The following is a 14955-nucleotide window of genomic DNA, read 5'->3' as shown; positions in this document are numbered from 1 at the left end:
GCTGCAAGTCAACTGATTTGTGAATGAGAAACTAGAAGAGATTTATGTATAAAGCTCCCTCCTTTCCCCAGATTCAGGATGATTTCAACCAGTAAACTTCATTGCTGTTGGTGCCAGAGAAGAGTCCTTCCTTTTCTACATTGAGGGCTCTTTCTGCAATTGTGTGCCTTTAATCCCAGGAACACACCTCCTGGACCTCGGGGAGGCACTTTCTATCCAAGAGCTCTCCCTTTCTGGAGCTTCTATAATCCTAGCAGGTTCTTGCTGTAGTGCACTGGCCCCAGGTCGGTGATAAACAGGACCTGTCTCACCTTAGGGTGATAAATGCCAGTAGTCCCTGCTGTGGATGGTTCCCTGGCCCCATTGCCCACATTCCCATCCATGGGTTAGTATGGAAAGAGACTTGTCTTTCTTTTTCTTTTTTTCCCTCCCTTCCTTCCCTTACTCCTTTCTTCCCTCCCTCATTCCTTTCCTTCCTCCTTCCTTTCTTTCCTCCCTCTCTCCTTCCTGCCTTTCTTCTGCTCATCTTTCCTCTGTGAATTCTTATAATAAAAGGTATACTTTATCTTACTTGGAGCTGCCAGGGTAAGAGTTTGGGGAGGCTCAGCTCCTCTCTCAGCTCTTGTGGTGCTGGAAGCACTTGTGTCCTGTTCACACAAGATCCTGGTTTGGGAGTTTATTAATTGTATCTCTTCCTGCCTTCCAGCTTCCTCCACCCATAATGAGCTACATGTAGTTACCTACTTCCAAGCCAAGGCCAGTGGAGCTGAAACAGGGAGGAATAGGATTAAACAGAGAGGTACATTGGATTGCTTTGTGATCTCAGCCTTAGTGATGAGTTTTACTGTTTGATGGAGTTTCAATGTATAAGGAAGCCCAGCTGCTTGAGAAGGGCAGCTGTTTATGGATGTTGTGCATTTTACCAGAAAGATGTTTGGCAGACCCGTCAGTTAGAGTCATGATCCAGCTGGAAACATACTAGGAAGCTTAAACCTTAACTCACTGGATGGCTTGCAAGGGCTCTGATTTCTCCATCCACAAAATGGGGAGACTACTTTTTATCCTATCTAAATTCCAATTATTTTCGAAATGAAAGATAAATAAGATGCCCTTTTTTTTTTTTTTAAGATTCTATATATTTATTTGGGAGACAGTGTGCAAGCCAGAGGAAGAGCAGAGGGAAAGGGACAGGCAGACTCTATACTGAGTGCAGACCCTGACATGGGGCTCAATCTCATGACACTGACATCACAACCTGAGCCGAAATCAAGAGCTAGATACTCAACCAACTGAGCTACCCAGATACCCCAGGTGCCCTTATTTTTATAAGGAATTTTATTTAGCCCTCACCTTCACTGTGCACTGTCTGTGTTTATATTTTAGCAAAAATAACATTTTTCCTAGAAACCACTATAATTTCCTCCTATCCAGATTATTTCAGTTCAGTTCACAGTTCAGTCCTTTCTCTGTGCCAGGTATTGTTCTAGGCATTGGAGATAAAGCAATGCATGTTCATCACAGAGTTTCCATTCTGGTAGGAAAGACAACTTACTAAAATGAGTGAATTCTGTATAGCATGTAGAGATGTGATAAAGCTCTGGGAAAAATTAAGCAGAGAGAGTATGAGGAGTGTTGAGTTGGACGGTCAGGGGAGGCCCCACTGAGATGTCCTTTGAGCCAAGACTTGAAGGAAGTGAGAAAATGAACAATGCAGCTATCTGAGGGAAAATCCAAGACAGAATAATCATTGCAGAGGCCCTGAGGTGGAAGTATCCCTGGGGGGGCTTGAGGAGCTGTGAGGAGGCCAGTTTGGATGGAAGATGCGAAGAAGGGGGAGAATAGTAGGAGCTGAGGACAGGAAGACAGTGGGGACCAGGATGTTGTAAGCCTGGAGACCTTGAACTTTGAGTAAAGGAGGCATCTATTGGAGAGTTTTGACAGAGAAGTGATGTGATCTACCTTATGTTCTGAAAGATTACTCTTCATTCTGGTGTGCATGAACTGTAAAGAGTTGGGGGTTGGGGCGGGCTGTTGGGTGGCACGGTGAGTGCTTAGGAGGCTGTGGTGGCACCAATGGAATGGTAAAGAGTAGTCAGATTTTGAACATGGAGCAAATAAGATTTTTTGACTGATTGGATGTGAGGGTGTGAACAAAGAAAAGAAGACAAGGATGACTTCAAAGTTCTTGGCCTAAGCAATTGGGAGAATGGAATTGCCCTTAGCTAAAATGGGGAAGGCTATTAGTGAAGTGGTACTGGGTGGGAAAATTCAAGGTTTGAATGTTTTGAACATGTTAGTTAAGTCTATTAGTTGAAAATTTTTAAACACACGAAAGGAGAGACATGAGTTCAGTGAACTCCATTAGGGTTCCAATAGCTACCATATCTATTCTTTCTCTATTCAATCATTTAATTTATTTTTTAGATTTTTTTCTTCAAATATTTTTAAACAAATCTTGGGAAATATAGAATGTTACCCATAGTACTTTGGTGTATATCTTTAACGGATCAGAACTTCTGTTTTTGTTTTTAACAAAACCACAGTACTTCTTCAAGACTTGTCTAGATTCAGGCAAATACAGTATTGTATTTTAAAATCTAGATTTTTCTCCCCTAAAAGATGATCTAGGAAGAATTACCTTAAGAAAAAATTATTTTTTTCCACAAATAATTCACTAAATATTAGCTAGAAATACCATGCTTGTCTGGTACATAAAAAAATTGATATAGAGAAATTAAATATGCAAACTTTTTAGGTTATCACATAAAGCAATATTTAATTAGTTTATGAGAAAGCATAATAAAAAAACATGTTTTCATCCTTGGGGGCATATAATCTAAGGGCTTAGAAATATGTAAACAATTTCACCTCATTTTACATCACTGCACAAAGTGCTGAGAGGATTTGACATGAATGGTCTGAGTAGTGCCTGGAATTCAGAGAATGTCTGGAAGGTTTGAGGATTTGTGCCTGTGTTTGGTTTTGCATGTGTATGAGTGTATATGTGTTTTAACTCCTTTGGTGTGATAAAGAGGTTAACGTTTTCAAACATTAAAAGTAGAGAGAATGGCATAATAAACTCCCAAGCCCTGATCCCACAGTTCGGCTGTTATAAACGTTTTGTCACACTGGTCTTAACTATTCATTTTTAAATTTTGTCATTGCTATGGTTTAAAAGGCATTCTATTTTGAAATAGTTTAAAATTTAAAGAAACGGTAAAAGAATAATTACAAAGAACTTGCATATACCCTTCACCCAGATTCACTGATCGTTAGCATTTTGCCATAACTGGTTTTACCATATTTTCCTGAACCATTTGTTAGTAAGTTGTAAATATCATGTCCTTTTACCTCCTCAGATTTATGTAGGAATTCCTTGAGATCAAGGATATTCACTTATATAATCACCACATGATTGACAAAATCAGGAAATTTAACATTAATATAATACTGTTAACTAACCTGCAGCCCATATTCAAATATTGTCAATTGTTCCAATAATGTTTTGTTCTGTGTTTTGTAAAATGGCTCATTTTGTTTTGTTTTCAAGTTTTTATTTAAATTCCAATTAACCTATAGTTAATTTGTTTCAGGAGTAGAATTTAGTGATTCATCACTTACATGTAACACCCAGTGCTCATCATATCAAATGCCCTCCTTAATACCCATCACCCATTTAGCCTTCCCGCTGCCCACCTCTGTCCAGTAATGTTCTTTATACCAATTTTTTTCTTGGTCCAAGATCCAACCCAAGATCATGTTTTGTGTTAGCTGTGTTGTCTCCAATCTAGAACCATCTCTCATCTTTGCCTTTTTTTAAATTGCTTACTTTTTTTTTTTAAGATTTTTTTTATTCATGAGAGACAGAGAGAGAGAGAGAGGCAGAGACACAGGCACAGGGAGACGCAGGCTCCATGCAGGGAGCCTGAGGGGGGACTCGATCCCGGGTCTCCAGGATCACGCCCTGGGCGTAAGGCGGTACTAAACCGCTGCGCCACGGGGGCTGCCCACTTTATTTAATTTTGTTGTTCAAATTGTTCCAACTTTGGTCATTGGTAGTTCTTTCAGTTAGCTCCTGTGATACACTCCCACCAGAGTGGTTTTTCTTGCTGGCACTACAAAATGCTTCAGGCTCATCATCTTGTATATTTCTTACCCTAGTCTTGGAATCAGCCATTTCTTCAAGGAACCCCTGTTCTTTTGGTATCTCTTTTGGAGAATGGTATTAGAAAGTAGGACCTGGGTACTGAGTGTGCTCATTGCCTCTAGGGTGTTTGCTATTAGTATTTTAAAAGAAAAGCAAACCCCTGGCATTGTGTCATTTAATCGCTAAAAATATCTATCTGTATTCTCTTAAATAACCAAAATGTCAAAGTATCCTGTAGCTGCCACAATGGATTACCTCAAATTTAGTGGCTTAAAATAGAGATTTATTCATTCACAGTTCTGGAGGCCAGAAGTCTGAAATCAGGCTTGTCTTAAGGACCTCCATTCCCTCAGAAGTCTATGGAAGAATCCATTTCTCGGCTCTTCCACCTTCTGGTGGCTCCAGGCATTCGTTGGCTTGTATCCACATCAGTCCAACCTCTGCCCCCTTGGTCACTTTGCCTCCTCCTCTTTTCTATGTCTTCTCCGTGTCTGTGACATCTCACTTTGCCTCAGGAAGGACGCTTGTTATGGGATTTAGGGCCCACTCAGGAAATCCAGGAAAATTCCTTAATCCTCTTAAAATCCTTTTCCATATAATATTTACAGGTTCCTGGAATTAGGATGTGGATATATCTGTGGCAGGGGGGGCCACCATTCAGTCAACTGCAGTAACGAAATTAACAATGGATTCTTAACACCTGTCTTTGTTCATAATATTCCCAGTCCACATTCAGATTTTCCCGTTGTCTCAAAAATATCGTTTACAATTGGTTTATTTGAATCAGGATCCAGGCAAGGTCCACTCACTGCATTTGATAATCTCTTAAGTCTCCTACAATCTAGAACACCTCACTCTATAAAAAAAACTCTGAAACTGTTGAAGAAATGAGGCCATTTATCTCTACATTGGCCCACATTCTGGGTTCGTCGGATTGCTTTCTTGCAGTGTCATTATTTCTCTTTACTTCCTATGAAGTGGAAGTTGGAGTCAAAGGTTATATTAGGTTCAGATTCAACTATCTTTTGACAAAAATACCCTATTTCCTAAATAGGTTCAAATTGCATCACATTAGGGGACATAATTTATGGCTGTCTCACATTTCATAATCTAAGATTGGGAAAAAAAATAATAATCTAAGATTGGTTAAAATATGTAGGTGATCTTTCCTGTGTAAATTCCTCCAGTCAGTCCTCTCATGGTTTTAGCATCTGTCAATACTGTTGCTGAAATCAATTATTAAGCTTCCTTGCTCTGGTCCAGATTGTTTTTATTAGGATAGTTTCACCTTTTATTATGTCCTTTATTTCTGTAGCCTACTGTTTAGAAAAGACCTTTTCACCCGCTAGCTCTTTCGATTGTCATTCAGATCCATTAGGTCTAGTGATATCTCGGACTAAGGACATCTGGGGTACTGTCTGCCTTGCCTAGGGAGATGAGTTGAGTCAGTTTTTTCTAAAGTTCATACCTGAAGCCCATAAAGCAGGTGGTTGTAATAGTACTCTACTGAGTGGATTGGAGTTAGGGTAAAATGGGTTGGAGGGAAAGGGGATCTAGCAATGTCTCCTTTCCTGGGGTTCAAAGTCAAGAGACTTTTGCTTAAAAGAACTATTAAGAAACTTCTTTAATAAAGTTTGAACTCTTTGATTTTAGAGGAGCGAATTAAAGCACGGCCAAAGAAAAAGTCCATACAGGTGAGGTGGCATCAAGGCCCAGAGAATCCTGGAATCCCAGAACGTACTCTTTAGCGGGTGGGGGTTGGAGGCCTGTGTTAATCTCAGGACTACATCTCCCAGAATTCCGCCCTCCGGGTCTCACGCGCCCTGAAGCGACTGCGCGTGCGCGAGGCAGGTGACGGCCTGCCCTCCCGGGCCCCACAACCCCCGAGATTCCGCGCGCCGGCCTCCCGCCCGCCCGCCGCCGCGATCGCCCCTTCCAGGCCTTCAGTCCGTCCGCTGGGGGCGCGCGCAGTGCGTGGCAGGCGGCGCCGGCGGCTGGGAGCGCGGGGCGCGCGGCGGTGCGTGGTTGCTAGGGGCGTCTGAGGCCGCCAGCTCGCCCAGCAGGCGGAGGGAGGAAGCCGCGCGGAGCCGGCGGCGAGCGGAGCCGAGGCGAGGCGGAGTCGACTAGGTGAGTGTGGCTGTGAAGCTGGGGGAGCGAGCCTCCGCCCGCCGCCCCGCCGCCCCGCCGCCCCGCCGCCCCGCCCTCTGCGCGGGTCCTTCCGCGCGGGTCCCCAGCCCTGCGGCGCCTCCCGCCCCGGCCCCGCGCCCTGCCCGCCGCCTCTCCCTGTCCGGGGCGGCGAGGGGGCTTGCGGCCTCCCACCCGGCCGGCTCTTCGCGCGGCCTCGGGACCCTTCCCCGTCTCCGCCACGCCCCGGGAGCCTAGGCAGCTCCGCAGCATCCCCTCAGCCTGGGCCTCCGTCCTCCTGGTTCCCGCCGCGCTGCGGTTTAAATCCTCCCCGCCCGGGGGTGAGCCCAGGCTCCTCTCCATTCGTGGCTGAGTTGAACATGGATGCCCACCTTTTCCTGTCCCCATCCTGTAGCTATAGAGAAGTGCTTTCCTAAACTGGAGAGTTTCAAACAGAATTTGAGATCTTGTAAATTTCTCTCCTTTATCCATCCCTTTATGTAATCATTCATTCAACGTTTTTTTTACGAACATCGACAAATATTTAATGAGCCGGCGCACTGTGGAAGGCGCTGGAAGACAGCAGTGGTGAACGAGGCAGGCTTGTCTTCGCGGAGCTTATAGTCCGGGGGAGATTTTAACCAAGTACAAGCGTTTGCCATACTGCGTGGTGTGTGCCCTCGTGGAAAGTTAACCCGACTCGCTTGGAAAACTATGTATCTGATCCCCATTCTTTGGTCTTCGCACCCTCATTCTGGATCTAGGAAATGTTTTAATCCTTCCTTTATAGAGTCCTCCTTGCTGCCTTAGATACTCCAATCGCATCTTCCTCTACTTCTTCACCTGTTGATTTAGCCAATCAGGAAGTAGTTAGGGAACCCTTCGGGACAGCTTTCTGTCCATCTTCATTTCTTGCAGCAAGTATTGAAACACTGTTTGAGATCCACGCCCTCCCCCTTGATGCTGAGAAAGTTATTACCAGCTGCTTGTTGGTTGGACTGAATGCACATTGAAAAATTATCAAGTGTTTTCTGTGAATAAAGAAGTGGAGAGCACATTCTAGATACAAAGTAACTTTAGAAAAAACACAGCAAGGCCTAAAAAGAGAACTGGAAACAGTTTGACAAATGCAACCTGGGTTTGGAGGTAGCCATCCAATGACAAATAGAAAGAGGAAAATTAATAGGGGTTAGATCACAGAGGACCATAGTTTTTTTTGTCGTTGTTTTTGTTTTTTAGATGTTTTCTTAAAGAGAACAGTTTCCTCAGGTATTTCAAGCAGGGTAATTGGGGCCCAGGACTTCCAAGGAAGACACCTGCACATATAACTGTAGAAGAATCAATTTCCAGATCCTCAGCTTCCAAATGAACACTTCTAAAACTGACCTTATGAGAAAAGGTGGGGCTGACAGGATGTTCTATCCCTCACACCTCCCAAATTACAGTGTTTTATCCCAAGTGTAAAAACATCAGGTTGCCAAGTGGAGCATTGGGAAATACTGATTTCAGGAAAGCCTCCTTTGGTGATTACTTTGAAAACCCAGAAGGCTTCCTGTCTTCCCCTAATACACATTGCTCTTAGGGGGAGGCTTGTTTCTTGTGATATTCTGAATTCAGATGAACTCAACAGTTAAATGTGGCTAGAATGTTTTTTTGGAGACCATGGGTTTTTCAGGCTGTGGGATAAAACTTGCGGAAAAACTTTTAAAGAGATTTCTTTTAGTTTAGATGTGTGTTTTTCAATAGGAAATTTTTTATCAAATTATTTTATCAAATCATGAAATGCTTATTCAAATACAGTTAATCCTTAACTTAGTTCTTTCTATAAAATGTTTACTAGGTTCTACCTACTTTTACCAAAAGAATAAACTTGTTTAAACTTCTGATGAAGAATCTCAGAATTAAACTTTAATGTGCAAGGAATATATGATTTAAATTCTGTTGGGGATACATGAGTAAAACCATTAAAAGAGTATGTAGCAGGAAAACTGGAAAGATAACTAGCAGGAAGATAACATTAGATTTGTGTTTGAGATTACTGTAGCATCAGTGTGTGGGTTGGAGGAGGATTTTATTTTTTTATTATTATTTTTTAAAGATTTTATTTATTCATGAGAGACAGAGACAGACAGAGGAAGAATCAGGCTCCCTAAGAGGAGCCTGATGCAGAGCTCGAATCCAGGACCCTGGGATCATGACCTAGGCCAACGGCAGACACTCAACCACTGGACCACCCAGGTGCCCCTAGGAGAGGATTTTAGACTGGAGGCAGGGAGCCAGTGAGAAAACTAGAGACCAGGCTAGAGATGTTGAGGGCTCTGTGTTGGTTGCAGTGGGAATGGAGAGGGTTTAGAGATTTTTTTGGGGGGTGGGGAGGTTAGAGATTTTTAAAGTTGATAGATTAGACAAAGCCTGGTGGCAAAATATACAGAGTGGGACAAGAATCAGTTTGGAATGATCCTAGGTTCTGACTTTAGTGACCAGGTGGGTGGTAATGCTAGAGAAACTATTAGGAGCAAGGGCAGCTTTAAGGAGGAGGATAAAGGGGTTCACACTGGACATGCACCAAGTTGTGCTCCCCACATCCAGGTTAGAGAGGCCTAGGAGGTCATTCTGTAGGTCTGGGTGATGATAAAAAGTTGAGAATGGAGGAGGTGGTTGAGGTCATGGGATGGAAGAGCTTGCTCTAGGAGAGTTTATTGAGCACTTACTCATGTGCCAAGCAAAATGAGAAGACTGAACTCCTAGGAACACCAACATTGAGAGAGTAAGAAGAGGAAAAGGGATAAAAGAAGGAGACAGAATTTATAACCAAATACAAAAATGAGTATAAATGAAAAGGCACTTGCTAAAGAGCTGCATCTGAATGAAGTTTTAACTTCAGGATCTTACACTCATGATCTGGAGTTGAGTTTAGCTTCTCCACTAGATTGCTTTGTGACCTTGAGTTGTCTTGTAGGCTCCCTGGATTTTAGCACAAGATTAGGTACTTTGATCTGTCCATGAAATGCAGAGAAAAATTTTATTTTCTTTCTTTCTTTTTTTTTTTTAAGATTTTATTTGTTCATGAGTGACAACACAGAGAGAGAGGCAGAGACATAGGCAGAGGGAGAAGCAGACTCCCTGCAAGGAGCCTAATGCAGAACTTGCTCCCAGGACCCCGGGATCATGCCCAGAACCTAAGGCAGAGGCTCAACCACTGAGCCACCCAAGCACCCTGAGAAAAATTTTCTTAAATGTCCTGAATTTCTTACCCTTTTCCTCTGGCAGAACTGGGAAACTAGATCAGGCATTTTGAAAAAAATATGGGGATTGCTAATCTCTTGGGCCCTGAAATACATAGAACTTTGTCCTTAGGAGCCCTCATGGATGTTCTAGACAGGCAATGGTATTTTAGACCAAAGGTACTCAGCCTTATTGCTTTTAGGACTCCTTTATGCACTTTAAAACCTCTTCAGGATCTTCAATATATTTTTTAATGTGGGATATGTAATCTTTGCATTTACCATTTTTGAAATAAAAATATTAATTCATTTAGAAATAATAAATACATTATGTTATCGTAAGCAGAATTTTTATTTTATATTTTCAGATTTATTTATTTATTTATTTATTTATTTATTTATTTATTTATTTGAGAGCTCGCTAGCAGTGGGGAGGAGCAGAGGGAGAGGGACAAGCAGAGTACACGTGGAGTACAGAGCCTGATGTGGGGCTTCATCTCATGACCTGGAGATCATGACCTGAGCTGAAATCATGAGTCGACACTCGACTGACTGAGCCATCCAGGCACCCCCAGAAGCAGAATTTTTAAAATGAAAAATGATACTGTTTCAAAGAAATCAGTGAGAAGAGGCATTGTTTTTGCAAATCTCTTTAATGTCTGGCTTAATAGAAGACAGCTGGATATTCATATCTCTTTCTGTGTTCAGTCAATTGTAATGTGTTGTTTTGATTGAATTATTAAGTAAATCCAGCCTCACAGACATTTAGTTGGAAAGAGAGGAGTATTTTTAATAGCCTTCCAGATAATTATGGGTATTCTTTGGTATTACACAAAAGTTAAGGGATGGTTTTATGAAGGTTATCGCAATGTGGAATCTGAAATGAACTATTCACATTTTGTTATGCTAAAATCCATTGGTCTGTCTCTCATTTTGACTGTTTTTTTTTTTTTTCTTTTTTTTTTTTTTGGTTTTTGTTTTTTTGTTTGTTTTTTTGTTTGTTTTTGCTTGTTTTCCACTCAGCCTTTTACCCAGACCTGATTCTGTAACATTGTGATAGGTATCTGGAAAACACTGGTTTCACTGAGTTATGCAGCTCTTCCAAATGTTGCCACATTTTATTAACAATATGAAAAAAATCATTCACATTATCACCACCACACTTTCACCAGAAAAATGGTTAAATTTGGGGAAGCTGTCAAGCTCATGGTGGCATACAGTTTTGCCCAAATTCTGATTTTCTCTTGGAAGCTGAAGTTTTATCTTTGGCAACAAGTACTGTCAGTTGTTTTTCTTGAATTGACAGACTCACTTTATTTTCTAGAAAATGTTTGCCAAATGCCAAAGTCTGAATAACCCATCACTTTTGTGTCATTTATTCTTTCAAGTGAACACGGTGTTCCACAGAAAAATTTTGCAATACAAACACACTGCTTTCCTTAGAGATAGCCACCACCTTCTGGATGTCACAGAAGTGTTTGTTTGACACGTGCTGCTTGTTTTGTCACATTATTAAAAAGATGCACTCCGGAATTGAGATTTAGTATGATTTTTTACTGTGTCATCAAGGACATTCTTGAGTGAAGCTGCTATTCTTTTGCTGTGTAGTGAGGAAGCATGTGGGGGTAAAGGATCCAACTTGGTCCACCAGCACCAACAGTCTGGCCCACCATTGCTTTTGTACCATCAGTGGGAAGGCTAGCACAATTAAAAAGGCAAATCATATCTGAATTTTGATAGGAAAATAGTTTTTTGTTGTTTTTTTAAAGATTTTATTCATTTATTCATGAGAGAGACAGAGCGAGAGAGAGAGAGAGAGAGAGAGAGAGGCAGAGACACAGGCAGAGGGAGAAGCAGGCTCCATACAAGGAGCCCGATGCAGAACTCAATCCCGGGACTCCAGGGTCCTACGGAAACTAGCTATCTTAACTTGCAGTACTGCCCCTCCCTTCTCATAGGACTGGGGTAGTGGCCTTCCTTTCTCAGTAAGCCTTCTAGAAGTTCCATTGCCCCTCCAACTTTTTTTTTTTTTTAAGGGAGACATAGCTAGGGATTTAGCTCATAAGAGAAAACGAGTCTGATTCCTACATTCCTCCCCATTCTGTTTGGTCCCAGGTAAGTCAGTTCTGTCTTCTAAAATAACTCCTGAGCAATTAAAACGATCCCATTAGAGCTCTTTCCAATTGTAGACTCTGAACCATTTCTGATGTCCTGAGTTCCCCTGGTGACCTAGGGAAACACCTAGGTGGAGGAGAAAAAGGAAACTGCAGATCCCAGGAGCCACACACCACTGCTGTGATATAAGAGAGTGATTTAATCAGTAGGTAATGAATAATTGCTTTCTGTAGAAATAGGTACATCATCCAAGTTGGTCTGGACCGGGCCTCTAGAGAGACTTGACAGTTTGAAACAACAGCCATAGATTTTCTAGCATAGGCTGCTCATCATTCACTCTCGACTAAGGAAGAAACTTGAGGCAAAATTACATCTCAAAGAGTGGAAGGCAGAATGAGAGAGGCAGTTTCCGAGAGCTATATGAAGATGACAAAGCAGGTCGGTGTGATCCCTGACGCCAGATGCAGAGGCTGTAGCCAGGGATGGCGGTCAGGATTCTACTGCAAGAGTCCTGCACTTGGTCAGGCAGGTGCTTGGAGGGGGTAGGGATTGGGCTGAGCCAGGTATGTAGATAGAAAGGGATGTTTCAGTCCATTTTATCTTTAGAATGCTCTGCATGTCTTTATCCTTCTTTCTTATCCTTTAGTCAGTTTTTTGTTTTGTTTTGTTTTAACAGCTTTGTGGAGGTATAACTGACATGGAACATATCCATCACCCCAAGCCAGTTGTTTTTGAAACTTTGTTCTAGTAGGGACCGAGTGTCCTGAAGTTGTTTGGGGAGGAGGCCCTACTAGGGTAGGGGTCTTTCTTCTTCTACCAGATTAGCTTTATAGTGTAGATACACACCTGAATAATGTAGGTACACAGGGGTTCCCTGTGGAAACCATCGTGGAGCTTATGAGGCGTAGCCTGTGGGAGAAGAAAACAGTGGTAAGAGTAGCCTTTGTAAAGTATCAAGTTAGAGGGATAAAGAAGCAAGAGATATTATTCATGGAGAGGGTGGGCTTGAGCTGGAACCTGGAGTTTTACCTGGAAAAGGTAAATGAAATATGAGGATTCAGAAGGAAGAGGCTTAATGGAGTAAAGGCCTACAGGCAAGTTTAAAAGGTTTATTCCAAGAGTTTAGTGTTAAGACCAGAAGAGTTCATAGGGCAGAGTTTAAGGTAGAGGGAGATGGGAATAAGCCTTCCAGCCCAAACTAAGAAATCTGGATTTTATTTATTGACTCATGTGAGAATCATCTGGAATGCTTGTTAAGAATGCAAGTTCCTGGCCCCACCACAGCCCGCTGAATCCACTCTGAAGATGGGATGGGGCTCAGGAATCTGTACCTCATGTTTGTTTGCCCTGTTTGTTTGTTTATTTATTTATTTATTTATGAGTAGGCTCCACACCCAGTGTGGGGCATGAACTCATGACCCTGAGATCAAGAGTCACACACGCTACTGACTGAGTCAACCAGTTCGCCCCAGCACCCCATGCTATTCTGATCCAGGTGATTGGTGGGCTACTGTGACACTTAGTGAGGACCCCTGGGAAATTTCTGAAAGGGGAATAACCTGATTAAGTGAAAAATAAAGCAGAGTTAATCTGGATGCTGCTTACAGGATGGACTTCGGAAGGGCATACCCCAGAAACACCTCAGTCTGGATGTTACTGCAATGGTCCAACTCTGCCAAGGGGGCGGGGGAAGTAAATGGAGGAAGCATGCTCAGAAGAAAGAATCTCTCAAGTTTAATGACTTTGTATGGCTTTGGAGAATAAGGGAAAGGAAGAAGAGTGACTTCAGTGTTCCTCTTAGGTAACTGAGAGAAAGAAGGTTCCACTAAAAAAAAATTGAAGGTCAGGAGTGCAGAGCTAGTGTGGCAAGCTTGAAGTGGTTGGATATGCATGTGGGAAAGGTGGAACAGACAATTGGTGACCGGGACGTGAAGCTTGAGAGAGGTCAGGTCTGAAGAGTGGCTCTTCTGCAGGTAATGGTTGAAATAGCAAGGGCAGATTAGTTGGATGTGAGAGGGAGGATAAAACAGAAGTTGAGGAGGACTTTGGAGAGGGCTTCATGGGAAGGAAAAGGCACCCCTAAAGGACCTGGGTGTGGCTGTGGCCAAGTTCCTGCACTGTGTAAAGTAGCAACAAGGAGATGGTTGGTAGGAGATGAGCACCTATTTAATCGGAAGAGGGCTCACTGTGGCTGCGCTGGTTTTAGCTGTTGTAGATGCATTTGTGTATTCAGCAAATATTTAATGAGCACCGATTACATTTCCAGGGCTGGGCACAGACTGTGTAAACAAGGCCCCAGTTCTCAAAGAGCTTTCATTCTGGAAGAGAACACAAACAAATAACAAAGGAATGTATAAATAATTAAAGTTTTTATTGTAACAATAATGAACAGCGTTTTTGACTAGGTGATTCATTTATACAGCCTGAAATGAAAATGATAGACAAGGTATACATAAGTAAGTCTCATACTCCATTGGTCACCTTTTTAAAAAAATATCAGTTCGTATTTATTCGTCCACTGTTTCTTTAGGCAGTTATAAGGAAATACTAATACACAATAATTTCAGCTAGTTGAAGAATGAAACATATTAGAATAAGGTAATGTGATAGGGAATGATTGGGGGTGGTACAGTATTAGTGTAGACAGGTTCTTTGAGGTGGTGATGTTTGCTGAATGCTGAGGGAACTGGGCTGGCCATTGGGAGATCTGAGTGTTTCAGAAGGAACAACAAAGCCCCTGGGAACGCAGGTGGGAACATGCCTTGCTGAGGGAAGAGAGTGGCTTGCATAAGGTCAGAGAGATAGGAGTCAGATCACGTAGGCCTTGGAGCCACCAGATGGCTTTAAGCTACATTTTTAAAAAATTAATTAATTTATTTATTCATGATAGAGAGAGAGAGAGAGAGAGGCAGAGACACAGGCAGAGGGAGAAGCAGGCTTCATGCAGGGAGCCCGACGTGGGATTCGATCCCAGGTCTCCAGGATTGCGCCCTGGGCTAAAGGCAGGCGCTAAACCGCTGTGCCACCCAGGGATCCCTAAGCTACATTTTTTTTTTAAAGATTTTATTTATTTATTCATGAGAGACAGAGGCAGAGACATAGGCAGAGGGAGAAGCAGGCTCCATGCCCGATGTGGGACTCAATCCCAGAACCCCAGGATCATGACCTGAGCCAAAGGCAGACGCTCAACCCCTGAGCCACCCAGGCATCCCTAAGCTACATTTTAAAAAGAGCGTCTCCACCACAGTCTAGAGAATTGAATATAAAGAAGGCGTAAGAGTTCAGGGAAACCAGCAGTGAGAGGTGATAATAATAGTATGGACTAAGGTAATAACGGTGGAAATG

General features: G+C 42.6%; 1 protein-coding gene across 1 annotated transcript in view; it reads left to right on the top strand.

The window, feature by feature from the left end:
- The first annotated feature begins 6117 nt into the window (after positions 1–6117).
- Positions 6118–14955, top strand: part of TTLL4 (tubulin tyrosine ligase like 4) — a 36416-nt gene continuing 27578 nt past the window's right edge. The window contains exon 1 of the mRNA XM_072813343.1: positions 6118–6274. The gene's annotated coding sequence lies outside the window, so the exon portion shown is untranslated. The remainder of the gene's footprint in view (positions 6275–14955) is intronic.

The sequence above is a fragment of the Canis lupus genome, chromosome 36, assembly GCF_048164855.1.
Source record: "Canis lupus baileyi chromosome 36, mCanLup2.hap1, whole genome shotgun sequence".
NCBI classification, from domain to species: domain Eukaryota; kingdom Metazoa; phylum Chordata; class Mammalia; order Carnivora; family Canidae; genus Canis; species Canis lupus.
This window is presented reverse-complemented; position numbering and strand designations above follow the sequence as displayed.